This window comes from Geotrypetes seraphini, chromosome 3 (assembly GCF_902459505.1).
Source record: "Geotrypetes seraphini chromosome 3, aGeoSer1.1, whole genome shotgun sequence".
In the NCBI taxonomy this organism is placed as follows: Eukaryota; Metazoa; Chordata; class Amphibia; order Gymnophiona; family Dermophiidae; genus Geotrypetes; species Geotrypetes seraphini.
Genome location: NC_047086.1, coordinates 47,803,776 through 47,824,510, shown reverse-complemented (window position 1 = coordinate 47,824,510; position 20,735 = coordinate 47,803,776). Strand labels below are relative to the sequence as shown.

The 20,735-nt window shown below is 43.6% G+C and overlaps 1 protein-coding gene across 1 annotated transcript in view; it reads right to left on the bottom strand.

Annotated features, from left to right (window-relative positions):
- The window catches only part of FILIP1 (filamin A interacting protein 1), a 265,510-nt gene extending 248,229 nt beyond the window's left edge, over nt 1-17,281 (bottom strand). The window contains 1 exon segment of the mRNA XM_033938162.1: nt 16,841-17,281. The gene's annotated coding sequence lies outside the window, so the exon portion shown is untranslated.
- Between the last annotated feature and the right edge of the window lie 3,454 nt (nt 17,282-20,735).

Below are 20,735 nucleotides of genomic sequence, written 5' to 3'. Positions count from 1 at the left end.
TTAATGGTGCTGTTGGGCCTTCTGGAAAGACGTCTATTGCGTTTGTAGGTTGTACAAAATTGTGGAGGCTAAAGTGGTTCTGGGAGTAGCCAGGGCAGAAGAGGGCAACTTCTTATCTATTTGCATAATATTAGCTGCTGGTTCAGGTTTTAGTTCAAGTGAATTCAGTGGGAGGGTTTTTAAATTGCAGTTTTGTATTCTTTATTTATAACCTCAAGCACAAAACAAGCATGTGATACAACATGGTTCTTTCCAGTATATCACTATTAGAACTCTATACAGGCATTAAGCATTTTTCACAGATATTTCCTTTCCTTCTCCTCCCCTCCCCCATCCCTCATCTGTAGACCAGAAGCATAGCCAGATTTTGACATCAGGGGTGGGTGCAGACCTTTTATAAAATAGGCACCAGTGCAAGGCTGAAGGGTCAGTCTGCATATGAACCATTTCACTCGAAATCCATTTGGAGGAGTGACTGCTTTCCTTATGTACACACAAACACACACCCCTAGCTATGCCTAGACCCTTCCCCTCCCCATTACCTATGTAATTATGGGAGAGTGTGGCGCAGTGGTTAAAGCTACAGCTCAGCAACTTGAGGTTGTGGGTTCAAACCCACGCTGCTCCTTGTGACCCTGGGCAAGTCACTTAATCCTCCCATTGCCCCAGGGACATTAGATAGATTGTGAGCCCACTGGGACAGACAGGGAAAAATGCTTGAGTCCCTGAAAAAATTCATGTAAACTGTTCTGAGCTCCCCTGGGAGAACAGTATAGAAAACTGAATAAATAACTAGTGTGAAGAGTTTCAGCCTCTGATAACCAGGCATTGTGACATCATAATGCCTCAATCCACCAATGCCTAAGAGCCATCCTCACCAGTGATGTCACAATGGCTTCACTGTCCTATACTTGGCTCACTTCTACTACACTTTGATTTCTAGAGTGGCACAGTGGTTAAAGCTACAGCCTCAGCAACCTGAGGTTATGGGTTCAAACCCACGCTGCTCCTTGTGACCCTGGGCAAGTCACTTAATCCCCTCCCCATTGCCCCCAGTTACATTAGATAGATTGTGAGCCCACCGAGACAGACAGGGAAAAATGCTTGAGTACCTGAAAAAATTCATGTAATCCCCCCACCTCCCTTCCTAGGATTACCATATGGCTCCAGAAAAGAGAAGATGGATTGAGACATCCAGGTTTTACTTCCATTGCTTTCATTGGAAGTAAAACCCAGATGTCTCAATCTGTCCTGATGGAAATCATTCTGTGAAGTGCCCCACGGTTCTCCCCTCTCCCCAACATTGTTTAACCAATTCATGAGCTCTCTCGGTAACATTACTACTACTTGCTGAGACAGGTAAAAGGTCTTTTTGTTGTGTGGGGGGTTATGTTATGGAACTCCTTAGTGGGTCAGCTACGAAATGGCTGTGATAAGGGTAGGTTCAGAAAATTACTAAAGACCCAGCTATTCGTTGATGCCAATTTGTTTAGTTATTTCATCTAAAATTGATGAATTATCTATGAGCTCTTCTTTCCACATATGGTATTTCCCTGAGGATTGTATGTATTTCTTTTTATCATATGATTATCATGTATTTGCTTTTATTTTGTTGTCATTTTAATATTGTGTATGTAAACCATGTAAACCATTTAGTTTTAAATGGTATATAAATTTTAAAAATAAATAAATAATAGCGCTGAAAAGCGCACGCAGCATTGTACATTTTGACATTTATAGACTGTCCCTGCTTAGAAGAGCTTCCAATCTAAGTTGGACAGACATGACATATAGGGTTGGGAATGCAGAACCCAAGGTGAGAGGAGTTAGGAGTCAAAAGCACCCTCAAAGGGGTGGGCTTTTAACGGAGCCTTGAGCACTGCCAGAGATGGATATTTATCAACAATGAATGCCTACGCGGACGACATCCTCCTCCTCATTCCCATTGCGGACGACCAGCTAGATGTGCTACAAAAAATTGCCCATAAGAACATAAGAATTGCCACTGCTGAGTCAGACCAGTGGTCCATCATGCCCAGCAGTCCACTCACGCGGCGGCCCTCTGGTCTAAGACCAGCACCCTATCTGAGGCTAGCCCTACCAACGCACGTTCTTGTTCAGCAGAAACTTGTCTAACTTGGTCTTGAATCCTTGGAGGGTGTTTTCCCCTGTAACAGCTTCCGGAAGAGCGTTCCAGCTTTCTACCACTCTCTGGGTGAAGAAGAACTTCCTTACGTTTGTACGGAATCTATCCCCTTTCAATTTTAGAGAGTGCCCTCTTGTTCTCCCTACCTTAGAGAGGGTGAACAACCTGTCCTTATCTACTAAGTCTATCCCCTTCAGTACCTTGAATGTTTCGATCATGTCCCCTCTCAATCTCCTCTGTTCAAGGGAGAAAAGGCCCAGTTTCTCTAATCTTTCGCTGTACGGCAGCTCCTCCAGCCCCTTAATCATCTTAGTCACTCTTCTCTGGACCCTTTAGAGTAGTACTGTGTTCTTCTTCATGTACGGCGACCAGTGCTGGACGCAGTACTCCAGGTGAGGGCGCACCATGGCCCGGTACAGCGGCATGATAACCTTCTCTGATCTGTTCGTGATCCTGTTCTTGATCATTCCTAGCATTCTGGGCCATACGTAACAAACACAAACCGAATATAACCAAAACCAAAATCCTCTGGTTCCACACACCCCAACAAACAGCTTCCAGTAGCATTATCCTGCCATCTGGAGTTAAAATGGCTTATAGAAGACTCCTCCAAAGTACTGGGTGTTATACTGGACTCCACACAATCTCTCCAACCGCAGACCTCTAACCATAAGGCACACTAGACAGAGCAAATGTTTTTCGTAGCACATTATAACTGAAATTGTAAAATTGCAAAACCAACCAAAAAACTAACCCCCCCCCTCTTTTGCCAAGGTGCACTAAACGATTAGCACGCGCTAAACGCTAACTTGTCCGTAGACTAACATGCACACGTTAGCGTTTAGCGCATGCTAATCAATTAGCGCACCTTAGTAAAAGAGGGCCTAAATTTGAGAGATTTAAAGTTCCTTAAGCCATGTAACAACAGTGAAATTAAAGTTCATAGAATAGAATTGCTAATCAATGTGATGGATGTTCTTGTGTTTGACTGCAAATTAACTCAAAATGCGGCCTGATAGTCAACAAGCAAACATGTATTTCATCATCCACCATCTTTTTTTTTCCATTTAATTTCTGTCAAAGCTGAAAAATCCAAGTTCACAAAGATAAGACGATCCAAACGGTACCAAAGCCTTGATTGCTTTGTTGCTCAAGTTAGAATAACTACTGTATTAAAACTGCCCATTCTCACGGTGGCCAGTTCAGGTCACTAGTACCTGGCAAAACCCCAAAGGCTAGGAATATTCCATGCTACCAATCCAGGGCATGCAGTGGCTTCCCCCATGTGTCTCTCAATAACCGACTATGGACTTTTCCTCCAGGAACTTGTCCAAACCTTTCTTAAAACCAGCTATGCTATCCGCTCTTACCATAACCTCTGGCAATCTCAATAAGGCTTCAAATACAAACACATTTTCAACACTATGTTTACATACATTGGTACAAAGACATGAAACAACCTCCCAATAGATCAGAACCAAACTACCTCACTTTCTGAAAAAATTGAAGACATCTCTTCGACACCATATTCAACACAGAAAATGACCCTCAAGCCTACAAAACACCTTGAATCCTCAATAAAACTATACACACTGGCATCCATTGGCTTTGGACTATAAGTTACCCCTCTTCTACCTTGCAGCAGCACTCTTACAAAAATAGCTGTTTATCGCTTCCTGTCTTGTACCTTCTCTCAATTTGTATTGTAATGTAACTTCTGTAGCATCTTTACACTGTACATTACATTACATTAATGACTTCTATTCCGCCCGTACCTTGCAGTTCTGGGCGGATTACAAAAGAAACAGCTGGACATTTCCAGGAGAATTACAAGAAGATTGGAGAATTACAATTTAGGGTTTAGGATACAGAAAAGATGACTGGGCTATTCCAGTAGATTTACAATTTGGGGAGCTGTACAAATAGGAGATAGTGAATTCCAGTAAATATACAATTTGGAAAGCAGTTGACATGCTTGAGGCTTTGAAGAGAAAGAATAACTGGAGATGAGGAGAGGTTTGGGGGGGAATTACACGGAGGGGAAAACCAGGGTTAGAGTTAAGACATCTGTACTAAATTGTACTCCCTCAAATTGTACTGTACGTCGCCTTGAACCTGTTTAGGCTTAGTGCAACCCATAAATCTCAGATTAGATTAGCATTCAGGCAGATGCATGTGCAAAAACCCAATGATTAGCACAGAAATTCTTTTAAAACCAATAAGAGGACATTTTTTTCACTCAGAGAATAGTTATGCTCTGGAACGCATTGCCAGAGGATGTGGTAAGAGCGGATAGCGTAGCTGGTTTTAAGAAAGGTTTGGACAAGTTCCTGGAGGAAAAGTCCCATAGTCTGCTTGCCCTGGATTTGTAGCATAGAATATTGCTACACCTTGGGTTTTGGCCAGGTACTAGTGACCTGGATTGACCACCGTGAGAATGGGCTACTGGGCTCGATGGACCATTGGTCTGACCCAGTAAGGCTATTCTTATGTTCTAATGGCTCGTTAGATAACCCCAAAAAAGTTTTTTAATATATAAATTACAAAAAAATGCTTCCTCAACAAATGAAGTACGATAATACTAATAAAGGAGGAAAGGGACATCATAATAACATAAGTTTCAGATCATAGAATCTCTTATGACCCAAGCCATTTCAGATCCGTATCCTGAAAAACAGGTTGTAATCATCTGTCCAAGTCCTCCAACCACCTATAGGTGAAGTCCATGTGCAAACTCTAAGCACCAAAAGGTGCTCTGCTTTCTTAAAAACAACAACCCACAATTAATTCAATCATAAGATTTATTAAAAATAATGAAGCACTGGCACCACTTATCTTAACGGTCTTCTCAGATTCCAGCGCTGACTAAATTGCTAATCTCCCGAATATGCTCTGTGATGGTGAACCGTGAGCTAAAAAGTGTAAGCATATTCATTCTTCACAGTTTTGTTTCATTATATATGCTTACATATATTGATGCACCAATCTGAACTCACTATAACCACACAGGAATACACAAAATGCCATTTATTCTTTCTGTTCTGATTTCTATAATCAAATCCGCTGCTCACACTTTCTAAGTAACATATTTAGTTCACATTTCACAATCAGAGGGAATATTTACTCTTCATAGTTGTGCCTGATTAGACATGCTCACATATACTGATGCACCAATTTGCACCCATAGGACCCCTGAAGAAGACTATTAGGTCGAAACACGGACCGTGTCGGGTCCGGGTACTCTTCAACACTGTAATTGTGGATGTTTTTATTGACTCTGTTTATGAGAATAAAGTCTACATCTGAAAACATTGGACCCCACAGCTCTTTTGTTTTGGTAAATCAATCAAGTACCATTCCCTGAACTCTCAACCTCTTCAACTTTGACAACAGTACTGTAAGATTAACGGTATCAAAGGCCCCAGAGACATCAAGGGAAATCATACAATATGAATGGTGTCCGTCCAAACCCTCTCTCAAGATATCTAGCATAGATATCAATAGTAACTTGACACTATGAGCCTTATGAAAGCCAAACTGGAAAGGGGCCAGACCAGTGTTCTTCAATCTTTTTATACCTATGGACCGGCGGAAATAAAAGAATTATTTTGTGGACCGGCAAACTACTAAGACTGAATTTTTAAAAAATCGTCTCTACTACGTCCCCGCGAGCTTGGTCCCCGCAAACCATCTGATCCCATCTACACAAGCCTCAGTTATGATTTTAGATTGAACGCATTTTATTACAGTATAAAAATAAACAATATTCTGTACAATTGTCATTTTATAAATACAAATAATACAGAGCAAGGATCAACAAAACCCCTGTCTCCTCTCCCCTTATATCCCCTCTACTATCAAGAAAACTGAATAAGCCAAATTATTATAGAATGCTACACAGAAATATCATGCTAACAAAATACCGCAGTCACACATGATAGGAATAGTGTTAGGGGAGTGCAACTAGGGCAGGGGTAGGCAATTCCAGTCCTTGAGAGCCGGAGCCAGGTCAGGTTTTCAGGATATCCACAATAAATATGCATGAGATATGTTTGCATCTCAAGGAGGCAGTGCGTGCAAATCCATCTCATACATATTCATTGTGGATATCCTGAAAACCTGGCCTGGCTCCGGCTCTCAAAGACCAGAATTGCCTACCCCTGAACTAGAGCAACTGCCCCCTGGTCAGAGAGAGCCCTAAGCCAGCTGGTAGCTAAAGAAGAACTGCCTGGGCTTTGCAGTGCCCAGTTATGTCTAACACCAGCTCTAGCAGGATATATATTTTAAATTTGATATATTCTAATCAAAAAATAGAAATAAAATTATTTTTTTTCCTACCTTTTGTTGTCTGGTTTCTGCTTTCATCTTCTTTTCACTCTCTTCCTTCCAGCATCTTCACTCTATGTCTCTTCAATCCAGCATCTGCAACCTTCCATCCACTGTCTGCCCTCTCCCCCTTCCATAAGGTATCTGCCTTCTTTCTATATCCCTCTCCCCTTTCCATCCAGTCTGTGCCCCCTCTCTTCTTTTTACATGATTCAGTCCAGCTTCACTGCTATCTTCATTTTTATCTCTTCTACACCAGATCTAGCATCTTTGTCACTCTCTCCTTATTTCTCTGCTGACCCACTTCCTAGCATCAATCTCTCTCTACTTTCTCATTCCTGTCTCTCCCCATTCCCTCATCTGATCTCTCCATTCCACCCTGACCCCTTCCCCTCCTCTAATTTCCCTGCCAGCTGTTTCTTTCCTTTTTTCCTCCTCCCCTATCCAACAGTAACTCCTTTTCCTTTCCTTCCTCCCCTCCCAGCAGTATCTCTCCTTCTCCCTCCCTCCCTCCCTCCCTTTATTTTCCCTTGTCAAGCAGCTTCCCAGCCACCAACAGTGGCTTCCTTCCCTTCCCTCCGCTCCCCTCCCAGCAGCTCTCAGTACCTGCCTGCAGCAGCGCAGTGATTCACTTAGGCAGCCTTGGGTCCTTTGATGGGTCGCACCGGCCTCTGAGGAAAGAGCAAGTTGCAACATCAGAGGCAGGCTGCGACTCAGCAAAAGCCCCAAGGCTTCCTAAATGAATTGCTGTGCTGCTGCAGGCAAGTACTGAATCGGGCTCTCCTGATCTCGTCAACCTTGCATGGACCGGCAGAAAATTTTTGTACATCGATCTCGCCGGCCCTGCACGGACCGGCAGGAAATTTCTGCGGACCGACACCGGTTCACGGACTGGCAGTTGAAGAACACTGGTCTAGACATCCGATGTTCTACACATGCTCTTCTAATTGTTGTAACACCAATTTTTCAATCACTTTTCCTAAAAAGGGAACCATCGAAATAGGCCTATAACTAGACATTTGTGCGGCATCTAAGCCATTTCTTTTCAATATAGGGGTAACTGTAGCTTCCTTACATATTTCATGGAAAAATTCCTCCCTTTATAAATTTGTTAACTACGGACGTCGCAAATGGAGCAATATTTCGAGCTACCAGACGCAGCATATTTGTATTACACAGGTCATGTATGGCCTTGTAGGAGTTATTTTTATGAATTTCCACCACTCTGGCCTGTATTTTCAGTAATGGCGGTATATCAAGTATTAAATAAACATAAATATTATTTTTTTTCAAATAATGGCCACATTCTAATTTCAACTTAATATAAAACTGCTGAAAAAGGAAAAGCTAACAGGGTGAGGAGCCAAGCAGACACTGCAACTCATACACAAGGTGAGGGGGAAAAAAAAACCTCAGAACAGTCAGCAGCAATAAACATACACATTATAGATACGGCTATGTAAGATCACTGGCACAGGAAAAAACCTTCCAACCTCAACATGCCAAACACACTTCATCTTGCAGTGAATAAAGGCAACTCACACTACGTTGCATACATGCCTATCAGGCTAATTTCCCCATTAGCACATGGCCTTTAGTGCTGGAGAAAAACAAGAGAATTGACCCAAATCTAAGAAAAAACAAAAAACAATGCAGAGAAATGATGCTCCTGTGATGGACTTTGTTAATATGAAAATGATATTAAAACTTGGCAAACCACATAAAAAACCCCTAGGACACAGTACGCTGGAAAGCTTTGGACCCTGGACCCAACACGGGCCGTGTTTCGACAGAATGTCTTCTTCAGGGGTCCCTATGAAGTCCTATGGTAAAGATACGTGGAATAAAATGCCTGTCGGAAATAAGCTGATCCGTAAAAGCTGTGTGCAGGACAGGGGCTCAAAAAGCCAAGTGCGGGAGCACTTACTGACACTTACCCCCTCTTCTATTAAACTGCGCTAGCAGTTTTTAGCGCAGAGAGCCGCGCTGAATGGCCCGCGCTGCTCCTGATGCTATAGGAACTCTATGAGCGTCGGGAGCAGCACGAGCCATTCAGCGTGGCTCCCCGCACTAGAAACCGCTAGCGCAGTTTAATAGAAGAGGCTGTTATTTTCTAGGCAGTAAGGGCTCCAATGCTAATCACACGCTAATCAGTTGGCATGCGCTGATCCAGCTGCGCTAACTAATTAGCACAAAATACACCTACTCTCCACCCCAAACATCAAGTTAGAATAACTTATACTGAAAAAATCTTTCACTGTAAGGATAACTATGGCAAATTGTAACTTATAAACTGTTTATTACATATAGTGGTATTAGACCCCTAGCTTATCTCAAGTTAGGATAAAAACTTGTATCGTAAACTTGTACTGTAATTATGGCAAGTCATACCTGTAAACTGTATTTTATGTATGTTTAAGCTGTAACCTGAAAAGAGAGTCCACGGAGGCCTCAACGACGAGACAATCAAGGCACAACAAAGGAGTCGTGAGGATGAGATGTCAATAATTCAGCCACGAGGGTAAAGTTCAAAGTTCACTTTATTGATAGTAGCACTGTGAGGACTCGAAGACTCAACACTGACAGTGTTTTGGCATCTATGCCTTTGTCAAGAGTCTCAATGACTGGTAGATCTATCACATAAATAGAGCATTTAATACAGGTCAAATTTAGAAGCAAGCAGGCACCACCTGCTTGAAACCACCCATGCTCTACTCTGCCCTCTCTGGATGGTTAATAGCAGTCAGTGATTGTCAGTAGTCCTATCCAGATAGTGCTGCTGAAAATTTACTGGCTAGACCTGTCTGATGACTTTTATCTGGATAGTAAGTGTGTGCCTTTAAGTCAACCACTGGCCCATGGCTGCATACACAGTGAGGAATCCTCCCTGTAATATTTCAAGGCAAAATACAGGCGTGGTTTTGCCATTGCCTTCTCCCATGCAGTGTATGGCTCCACTATGTTGCTGCTGCCCACAGCACCTGGTATTCCCCAGTGGTTCCCCAGCCAGATACTAGCTAGGCCTGACGCTGCTTAGCTTCCAATAACAAGAGGAGGCTTAACCAGGGCAGCCAGGCCATAGGCAGATAGTAAGTACAGTTCTCCAAAGAAGAGCTTTTAAATATAAAACCTGAGGGTTCTAGAATTTGAAACTATCCTGTCACTTTCCATTGGAAAAGCAGCCGACAGAGGGTGCATTTTATTAAAACCTTTCTCTCTTTCCCCTGTGCATATCCTCTGTGCATGTCTTCCAGAAGGAGAAGGAAGATTTCCCATTGGTAATGTGAAAAATGTAGCAGCCCTTATATGAGATGGTGCTGAAAAGTTCTCAGCCCAACCAGCCAGCTTCCAAACTTGTGAGCGTTATTTTGCCACTGCAGCTGAAATGAGCTTTTATCTTATTTCGTTAAGTGCCAATTTTCAGAAACAAAATTCTATGTTTTTACGTTGTTTCAGATCGCTGATTGAACCATATCCACGCCGTTTCCTTCTTGCCTGGCCTGAGAACTTTTCAGCGCCCCCCTTGTACTGGCATGTGGTCATTTATTTATCTATTTTAAAAATTTCCTCACTGCTTAAAGCCTAAGCAGTTTACAACGTAAACATACCCAGTCATGTACGCACACATAATCAGTAATAACATTTTCTACTAAATCCTCCCAACTCTTCTACCTGTTGCTAAAACTAGCACATGGCTAATAAAACTTAGGTAAAACAGATGATCAAAATCTAAAACATCACAACCTAGTAAAAAGCTTTCACAAGCAAATATTTTTATACGCTTCCTATAGGACATCTTATTTTTACATACCCCCTCTTTTATGAACGTATAGAGCTGGTTTTAGCGTTGGCAGCGGTGGTAACTGCTCCATCGCTCATAGAATGCCTATGGCCGTCGGAGAAGTTATCACCACTGCCGGCGCTAAAACCCATGCTATGCGCTCATAAAAGAGGGGGATAGTAATATAGTTAAGCAATGGTCATACATTTTAAATTGTATTTACAACAAGTTAAAATGGCAGATACTCCTCAGAAGTTCATCATAAACAGGTACAAAAACAGAGTTTGTGCCGCTACTGAGATATTAAATTATTTAAAGCAATTATTTCCTTAGACTTAATGATGGCAAAAAGAGGTGACCTTTGTGATCTCTCTCCTGTCGTTAACTGTTAGCTGAGCAGGTGAAATCCTTCTTCTTTGCACTGATTTATGTCACTGGATGAGAGTGCCAAGTAGCAAACTAAAGGCTTCAAAGAGTAATGGGACAATATCCTGGCTCAGCTCTATCACCCGTGTTAACAAGGTGGAAAATCTGCTTCAGATAGAAATTAATCAAACCAAACACAGCACATAACTTGCACTTTCCTGTTTTTTTTTCCACATACATTACTAGAGACTTTCTTCATCCATCAAACGGTGCACACCAGGTAAACATACTGTAATAATGATCATAGAAAGAGAACAGGTGTCAAGTAAGCCTCTCACATTTAAATAAACCTATCTGCGGGATCACACAATTTACGTAGCAGTAGAATGATTTCATAAATCCAAAACGCCTTTTTCACCATGTAAAGCAAAAGGGCAGCAACGAACTCATAAATCATACGAGATTCTGTCTTCTATCTACCTCAAAGTGCTGCAGATCGGGACAAGAAGCTAGTAGTTACTTCTGGAACAAAAGACACATCCATGCACAAGACACATTCAGACAAAAAGATCACAAATGAATGTATCAGCGGAGATTCCTTGTTACTTATAAAGTGCATCACAAGATCTTTTTTGGCTCTTAAAGCGAGGCATTTTCTCTCATCATAACATCGCTTAAGTTGCCAGATTTTTTTTTTTGTAACAAGTAAAACATGGCCCATGATAGAGGAGTTAATAATTAAAGTTGTGTTTTGTTTTCTGCCACTTCTCACGGAGTGCATCTGCCTTGACACTATGGTAGGTCATCACCTATCCAGTCATTTGGCAACTCGTATGCACAAAACCTAGACACACAAACTGCTACACATAATCTCCCGGATCCTATATATGATTCTCAAACTTGTGCAAATAAATTAGATAATGATTCAGGTAATGGGAGATTTGGGTGGGAGGATATTTGGGGGGGGGTTTAGGCAGTCTAGAATGCTGAACGATGGGTTTTGTTTGTGGTACTGAATGGGTTGACTTCCTTTAGGCTCATGATTGATATGAGACATACGTTTTAGCAATCGTTAATCGTGTACTTTGATACTACTGTTGCGTCAAAGCATATCAAAACATATTGGGTGGAGGGGTGCTGGAAATGAGCAGGGTAAAGGGACAGGAATAATTGAGAGTTGGAAAAAGATATAACGTAAATTGCCATCCCTGAAGTAACTGAAATGGTAATTGTAAAAGCCCATTTCTAGATTGTCTAATGCAACTCCCGAGACATAACGATGAGCCAACGAAGACCTACTGAACTATATATTTGTTACTGTGACCTAACTGTCCCCCCCCCCCTTTTATGAAGCCGCGTTAGGCATTTTTATCTCCAGCCGCGGTGGTATTCGCTCCAGTGCTCATAGAATTCCTAAGTGTTGGAGCTAATACTGCTGCAGCCGGCGATAAAAAAGCCTAACGTGGCTTTGTAAAAGAGTATTAGTAACTATACCGATCTACCTGTACTAGCAACTCTATTGAATGTCCGTGTCAAATTGTCCATTGTAACTTCTTGGGTAACAGACCCAACCTCTTCTAATGTAATCCAACCTTGAACTTAATAGGTAAAGGCGGAATAGAAAACCTGATTAAAATAGCAAATTGGATCATGATCTCTGAACCATCAATAAGTAGGTGCTAACAACCAATTATTGCTGCTAATTGGCACTCATTAAAATTTGTGTGTGCATCTGAATGCGCACTATTCTATAAGACATGGCGCAGTTGATGTCTACGGCCTTTACTATTGCTTCCCAACTCCCTGTTCCTCTTAAATTTCACCATCGTCATTTGAAGGATGAGTCCCCCCTTGTTTGACCATTCTAGATTGAGGGATGCATGGGCACATGACCTTGCTGTAGACCTATCTGAAGAAGTGATTTTGCAAGCTGTTCGCAGGTTGCCTACTTATCGTAAATATACTGCTTTTTGGGAACAACATTATAAGCTTGTCCTTCGCTTGTACATTTCTCCTAAGAGGGCTTACCTCTCTGGGTTCCAGGAGTCAGCTGCCTGCCCGCGACGTCAGATCCCCGAGGCAGGCTTGGGACACATGTTTTGGACTTGCCCCGCTATTATTTCTTTCTGGGATGCAATTTTTCTCTTTGTGGAACGCATTTGGACTATTACTATCCGCCGCTCCCCCTTAGTTTTATTTGGAGCTGTCCCCCACTATTTCTCCCGTGTCAGGGGGGCAGCTGCCTTTCTCAAGTGGACAGTTCTTCTTGCCTTGAAATGTATCCTTCTTAAATGGCTTGACCAGGATGCTCCGGACTACTCTCTATGGCGATGCCGGATGATTACTCTTCTGATGTGGGAACGCCAAGATGTGTTGGACTTTTCCTCTCTCCCAGGGCGCTCTTTTCAGCGTACCTGGGAACCTTTTTGGAATACCCTGACACCTGTGGCACGTGGCTGTTTGCTTAATAATTAAGGTTTTCTATAGCTGTTTTCATCTATATATGCATTTGGCCCCTTTTCTATTGTTATACAGTTTCTACAAGGCTTGTATTAGGAAGGAGGACCGGGGGTGGAGTGGGCGGGGGGAACTGTTGGGGGGATTCGGTAATTGGATGTTGTAGGATATTTCATATACCTTGAGCTTGTTTTGCTGCTTTGTGTGCCTATTTCTTTTTTTTTCTATTGAGCTCAATAACATATATTTGCAAATATATGTTATTAAGCTCAATAACATAACCCCCATGGCACATATCTCTAAAGGGGGCATGGCCAAGGGCAGTGGCGTAGTAAGGAGGGGGGTGGGGCTCTGCCCCGGGCATCGTGTTGGAGCCTCTCCATCCCCTGCTCCTTCCTGACCCGCCCATGCCACATGCATGTGCCCCTTCCCTTCCCTCATACCTCTTTCATTTTCTCGGCGCAAGCAGTATCATGAACTTGCTGCCCGCATCAGTGTCAACTCTCTCTGATGTCATTTCCGGGTCCCGCACCTAGGAAGTGACATCAAAAGGAGAGCCAACACGATACGGGCAGCAAGTTTGTGATGCTGCTGGTGCTGGGAAAATAAAAGAGGTATGGGGGAATGGACCTGGGGGCGCCCGGGGGGGGGGGGGGGAGATTCAGGAAGTTGCAGGGGAACCAAGCAGAGGGTGCGGGAGGGGCACTACCACCCCAGGCGCCACTCACCCAGGCTATGCCACTGGCTACGGGTGGGTTAGAGGTGTTTGGAAAAGTTGTGCATGGAATTACAGAACACTGCCTAACTGCGCCCAATGTGGGCACTGGCATTTACACTAGGTTTCAGCAGGCGTAAGTCTGGGGCCCAAAAGATAGAAGCGGGATCCACGCTAAATGCGATTCTATATAAGGCATACACCCTTTATAGAATAGTGTTTAGTACAGAATTTTTCAGCACGTTAATACTGGCACCATTTATTGAATTCTTTCCAGTAGGATTTAAGCACATTGGGGCCAGTTTTCAAATAGGTCAGGTAGTTGGAAAGTATATCAAGTTTCAAGTTTATTAAAATTTTGATATAAACGCAATATCAAATATTTTCAATGCGTATAACAATAAAAAAAAAATTTTGGGGGAGAGGACAACATAAAACAAATTAAACAGGCAAACATACAATCAATGTACACAATTAATAAGTGATACATAAGGAAAAGGACTTAGTTTCTGAAAAATTAGCCATTGTGAAGTTCTCCACAGTCCAAAAGATTACCTCACTTATTAGGGTAAATCATTTAACAAGTTCAAGCATAAATTTAAGAATCTTCTTAATAAATCAATCCAGAATCGCTTTTAGTCTGTGTATTTATGAGCTAAAATACAGTTTGAGGGTAATTGTGCAATTAAAAACTCTTTGTGTTTGTATTATACAGTGCTCCCAGTTGGAACCCTTGAAAAAGCCTGTTAGGCGAAACGGGTCCCGTTGGACATACTATTGTTGGAGCAAGCTATTTGAATATAATAAAGGATGTGTAAAATTGAATGACCAGCGATTCTTAAATTTAAGAAGATTCTTAAATTTATGATTGAACTTGTTAAATGATTTACCCTAATAAGTGAGGTAATCTTATGGACTGTGGAGTTTTCCATTTTACCTCACTTTCTATCTTCAACATTGGTCGCCATTGTGAAGTACACCTTCAAAAGGCAGCAGAGGGAGGGGGGGGGGATAAAGTAGAGCACATACACTTCTGAAACTGCCTTATTCTCCATAACCTAAACATGCCCCAGGAATACTGATTTATGGTTCATAGACAACCCCGCGAAAGACAAAGGCGCGCGCCGACAACTGAGCGCAAGACGGAGGCGCGTGCCAAAGAAAATTACAGTTTTTAGGGGCTCCGACGGGGGGTTTTGTTGGGGAGCCCCCCCAGTTTACTTAATAGAGATCGTGCCGGCGTTGTGGGGGGTTTGGGGGGTTGTAACCCTCCACATTTTACTGTAAACTTAACTTTTTCCCTAAAAACAGGGAAAAAGTGAAGTTTTCAGTAAAATGTGGGGGGTTACAACCCCCCAAACCCCCCACAACGCGGCGCGATATCTATTAAGTAAAGTGGGGGGGTTCCCCCCACGTCCCCCCGTCGGAGCCCTAAAAACAGTAATTTTCTGCGGCACACACCTCCGCGCTGCGCTCAATTGTCTGCGCGCGCCTTTGTCCCAGCGCGCTTTTGACCTGACACCCTGATTTATAGATACATTAAGGGGTCCTTTTATCAAGCTGCGGGAGGGGTTTAGCACGCGTAATACCGCGCGTTAAACCACCTGCCGCGCTAGCCGCTAACGCCTGCATCGAGCAGGCGTTAGTTTTTTAGCCGGCCGCAGGGGTTAGCGCGTGATGAAATGTCCGATGCGCTAACCCCGCTAGCGCGGCTTGATAAAAGGACCCCTAAGTGCACAGTGGAAGTCTGCGCAAGTTTTCAGCCAGGTAAATACTCATCAGGTCCTGGACACTTTTTGTAATATTTATAAATAAACAAACGACAAAGTAAACAGACTTTCTTGCGGTTGTGTCTTGATCTTTTATGATTACATAAAGAGGTTATGGTTACAGAAGTGCCATCAATGGAATTTTTTTTCATAAATGGTATCTTTAAACAAGAAATAAGAAAACTGCCTTGTACAGAAATACGGTACAAACTGAGAAATGGTCGCTGCAAAGCAAATTATGAATGACTTCATTTAGGGCTCCTTTTACTAGCGTTTTTAGTGCACGCAGCAGTTTAGCGTGCACCAACCTCGCGCTGCGCAGCTAGAACTAATGCCAGCTCAATGCTGGCGTTAGCATCTAGCGCGCATGGCATTGTAGCGTGCGCCATTCCACGTGTTAAACCCCTAACGCGGCTTAGTAAAAGCAGCCCTTAATAATGGCATGGCTCTCTACAGAATTGATCACCAGAGTGAAGTAAGGCAGAGATTCCCTGGGTTAAAACCTGAAAACAAAAACAGTTTCATTCTTTCTTTTTACAGGGTTTATGTGTGTGTGTGTGGGGGGGGGGGGGGGGGTGTTTAAGCAAGAACTAGTTCTGCTTCTGTTCATAACTAATTACTCTGGAAAAAAAACTAGAAAGAAAACGACCTGGCTGTAATGAAAGAAAAGCACGATTTTTTTTTCTCATCACTCTGCAGTTTGATGAGAATTAATTGAAGGAAGAGATGTAGGACGCTTTTGAGTCATTTCACCTAGCAGACACGATTAGTTTCAAATAACGACCTGAAGTGCCAAGAGGAGAACCCCATACTAGGCAGAGGCCTAACAACTCCCGTTAAACTAAACTAAACTAAACCTTACGTTTGTATACCGCATCCTCCATAAAGGTAGAGCTCAACACGGTTTACAGGTAATTCAATAAATGAGGGAAGGACATAATAAGAAATTAGAGGTTACGAAGAGGATAGCTAGCTTTACATTTTAAATAGATAGCTTTACGTTTTGGAGAAAAGCCAGATGCTTTCGGAATATATCTCTGCTATTAGGGGACAGTAATATTCCTGCAGGTAATATTTTCTGGGCTGTCAATTTGCTGAATTATGAAAGTTAAGACTGTAGTACGGTAGTTTCCGTTTTCTCTGATCCCTTCCACCTAGATGTCCTGCTTGGTTTTCAAAGCTGACCCAGGCAGGGGAAACAAGACAGAGAGCTTTTTTTTTTTTTTTTTTAACAATAAAAGCAAACCTGCTTTTGTATTGAGTTGCTCATTCCCTCTTACCTGGCAACCAAGTTTCAGATGAAGGGATTTACAGCTGGCAGTTTAGCCTTAGAAGAACCCGGCGATTGCACCCCCACAGCACAGATACAGTTCTCCAGCAAGAATGAAGCCTTGGTCCAAACTAGAAGCTCCTTTGCCTCTCAGCTGAAGAAAGGAGAGCAATGCAATTTACTCCTTGCAGAAATGTAGGCGAAAGAGCTGCTGGGATCCCCCTCCGTCCGTTCCACTCAGACTCTCTGGCTTTTACATTTTTTCTGTTGGGAAGTGTGAGCCTCTCTAACTGTTGCTTGTTGTTGTTTGGGAGTCCAGCTCTGAGATTGTGTTTCTTCTCCTCTGATCTCTTCGCACTCTGCTGGGGCAATGACCGTGGAGCTCAGTTTGTCTGCGCTATATTTATCCGGTGCTCTCAGCGAGTCAGGGATGTCAACAGCTGAGCAGCTCGGAGCGCCCTGTCAGTTCTCAAAGCAGCTGAGTTATCAGTGGATGCAGACTGCTCCAGGCTGCCAGTGACCACTACCTCCGGTGTTGCACCGTGGAGAAACAGGCAAAGCCTTTTAAGGGCTCGTTTGCCAGTTATTTCATCAGAGCAATTGCTATTTTAAGAATTAAGTGCATGCTAGTTGTTTGTTTGTTTGTTTTTTTTGGGGGGGGGGCAATTTCAGTCCATTAACAAAAAATGATAACCAATTTTTTTTTATTTTTTTTTTATAGCTCAGAGGATGCAATGGCACCAAAAAAAGTTCTCGTCTTTGCAAAACTAGACAAAAAATATCCAAAATGACAACTCTGCAGATATTTAATTTGCAAATGTGAAAATGAAAAGATTTAAAATATGTTTTATGTATACCAGGTAGAACGCTAAATAGGCGAAGTTACAAATTTACACTGAATTTTATTTTCAAGGTTGGTCAGCTACTTTTGTGTCATTTTAAGTTTTGCTTTATTTACATCATTATACTGTACTCTACATTGGGCTCGGTTCTGGAGAGGGCAGAGAAGCAAAGGAGCCCTTTTACTAAAGGGCCTTCTTGTAAATTTTGCACTTACTGCATGATTTTTTTTAGCCTTGTTAATCACTAAAAAGTACAACATGGGGTCAAAGTGTGTTGCGTCTTTTCCACATTGACCCAACATTCATAGATATAATTGAGTCCCACCCATAACCCATCCACCTCCACCCAATTATATCAGGAGAACATCCACAATAAAACAGTATTGTAAAGCAGTGTTTCCCCAACTTCTTCAAGCCAAGTACTCCCTGCAGTGGTGTAGTAAAGAGAGAAAGGGGGGCAGAACGCCCCGGGCACTGTCTTGGAAGGGGCACTGGCACCTCTCCACCCCCCCCCCCTCCCAATGCCGTACACCCTCCCTTCCCACCCTATACCTCTTTAAATCTTCACTAGCATGACCAACTTCTCCGGCCTGCTGCTTGCGCCAGCCTGCTTCCCCTCTGAAATCACTTCCTGGACATGGGGCCAGGAAGTGACATCAGAGGGAAAGCCATCACCGGTATGAGCAGCAGGCTGGAGAAGCTGATCGTGCTGGCGAAGATTTAAAGAGGTATGGTGGGGGGGGGGGAGGGAACGCATGAGGCGGGGAAGAAGTGGGGAGGCAGAAAGGAGGGCGTGGGGAGTGCCATGCACCCTGGGCGCCTCCTTCCCTCTCTATGCCAATAACTCCAAGATTGAAAACTTTTCAACTGAGTACTCCCCAAGCTTTGAGTAGCACAAATATCGAAATAGTCATTTTATTGTTAAATAGTAGCTAACTAGGCAACAACATACATAACAAATACAGGTCACTGAAACCAGCATGCAGACCAAAGCAGCATGATCTGTTATATTCCATTCTCAGATAAACTAGCGGCCCCCCTTGACAGGCGGTGTGTCATTCTTACAAACTGGGTGAATATGAAAAATGACACGTAGATGGGGCCTATTTATAAGAACAGGAGAAAGAACAGGAAACCTCAACAAAAGTTGCCATTAGTGACCAACAGTGTCATCTTTTCTCTGGGAAAATGAAACATGAAATCTGACTGGTCACTATGGGCAAGTTCTCACACACACACATCCCACCTGCCCTTCTCTCTCTCAGACACACACATCCACACACTCCAGGTGCCCTCTGGCCTTTTCTCAGACAGACACACACACACACACACACACTTATACACACTCACCCCATGTGCCATCTGCCCTTCTCAGACACGTCCCACCTGCCCTCAGTCACTCTGCTCTTCTGTCTCTCAGTCACATCCCACCTGCTCTCAGCCATTTTGCCCTTTTCTCTCTGTGATATCACCTCAGTAAGGCCAATGCACAAACCTTGGACCTTACGATATCATAACAGCACTAACTTTCAGAACTGTTAATATTAAACCAGGTCCTGAAATACTAACACAGCACCTAGTGAGAAAACAGAACAACGGGATTGCTTCAAAATTTCTACACAAAAACTACATACTAACAGAGCACACAGGGCCGGCATTAGGGGAGAGAGGGGCAAACAGGGCAGCTGCCCTGAACTCCACAACTCCAGGGAGCCCCAAGGTCCGGGCATCCCTTCCCTATCTCCCCACCAAGGTCCATCTCCCTCCCTTCCCCCTCACCTTCCCTATCTTCTTTAAAAATTGTTCTCCCTTTTCAGAGGGGACCCGGTGCAGCAGCTGCAGGGAGCTTGCTCGACTGGATACCACAAAGCTTTTCCTCTGCTGTGACCCATCCTAGAAACAGGAAGTTGTGTTAGAGGGGGCGGGCCATAGCAGAGGGAAAGCTTTACGGTGTCCACACAAGCTCCCCTCAGCTGCCACACCGGGACCCCTCTGAAAAGGGAGAATGATTTTTAAAGAAGACAGGGAAGGTGAGGGGAAGGAAGGGATATAGACCATGGAAGGGAGAAGGGGAAGAGGTGCCCGGATTGCGGCTGACCTGGAAGCTTACTGACGTTGGAGGGAAGGCTTCGGGGTCAGCTACGAATGGCATGCTGGGAGTGCTGCACGCTGCTTGGTTGGGGGGCAAATGTGGCTGGAGGGCAGGAAAAGGAGCTACACATGTATTGGAGCCCCTCAAGGTGCCTCCAACCCCAGGGGATCTCCATGACCCTGGAGGAGTCCCTACGGGATCCACACAACCCTAGAGGGGGTCCCCATGGGATCCCTGCAACCCAGGGGGAACCCTGCAGGATCTCCGCAGCTTCTGTGGGATTACCATCATCCCTGATCCCGTGCAGTTCTAATCCCAAAGCACTGGCAGCTGAAAATCTCTCCTTCCAGTCCAGCAGCCAGAACTCTCCCAGCTCTGCAGCTGGTGGCAGGTTGGGGTAACTGCTCCTAGCTACAGAGCTTGAAGACTTTTGGCTGGCAGAGCTTTGGGATCCCCCACTAGCCACAGCAAAAGAGGTGGCTAATTTGGGTGGGACCTGGGCCCGGAACCCATATGTTTTAAATACAAAAAAGTACATATCTGTTTTTAGTTCTCCAGTGTTGAAGTACTTGCTGAGTTTAATTTCTTGGGGTTTCCAGTTCAGTTTCTATTTCTGTTTGTGACCCCTTGTTCTGTATTTGGTAAAAGTCTATGTCTGGTGTGTGAAGAAGTCATTTAAAGCTGTTTTATGCGTGGTAGTAATGGCAGTGGGGAGATCAAGAGAGAGGGCAGGGAGGAGAGGAGGGATCAGGGGCCCCCTCCTCAATTTCTCCCCTGGGCCCCTTCATGTCTAAAAACAGCCCTTAGAATACCACACCCTGGTCACACACGCAAGACACAGACAGACCCGTCCTCAGATCAGTAATAGAGATATGAAGGCAAAAATCATAACTGGAAACCTCGAGAAGTCAGACTCAGCATTATTGCCCCTTCTCTTCAAACTCTACCTAGCCTCCCTAGGAGATCACTAT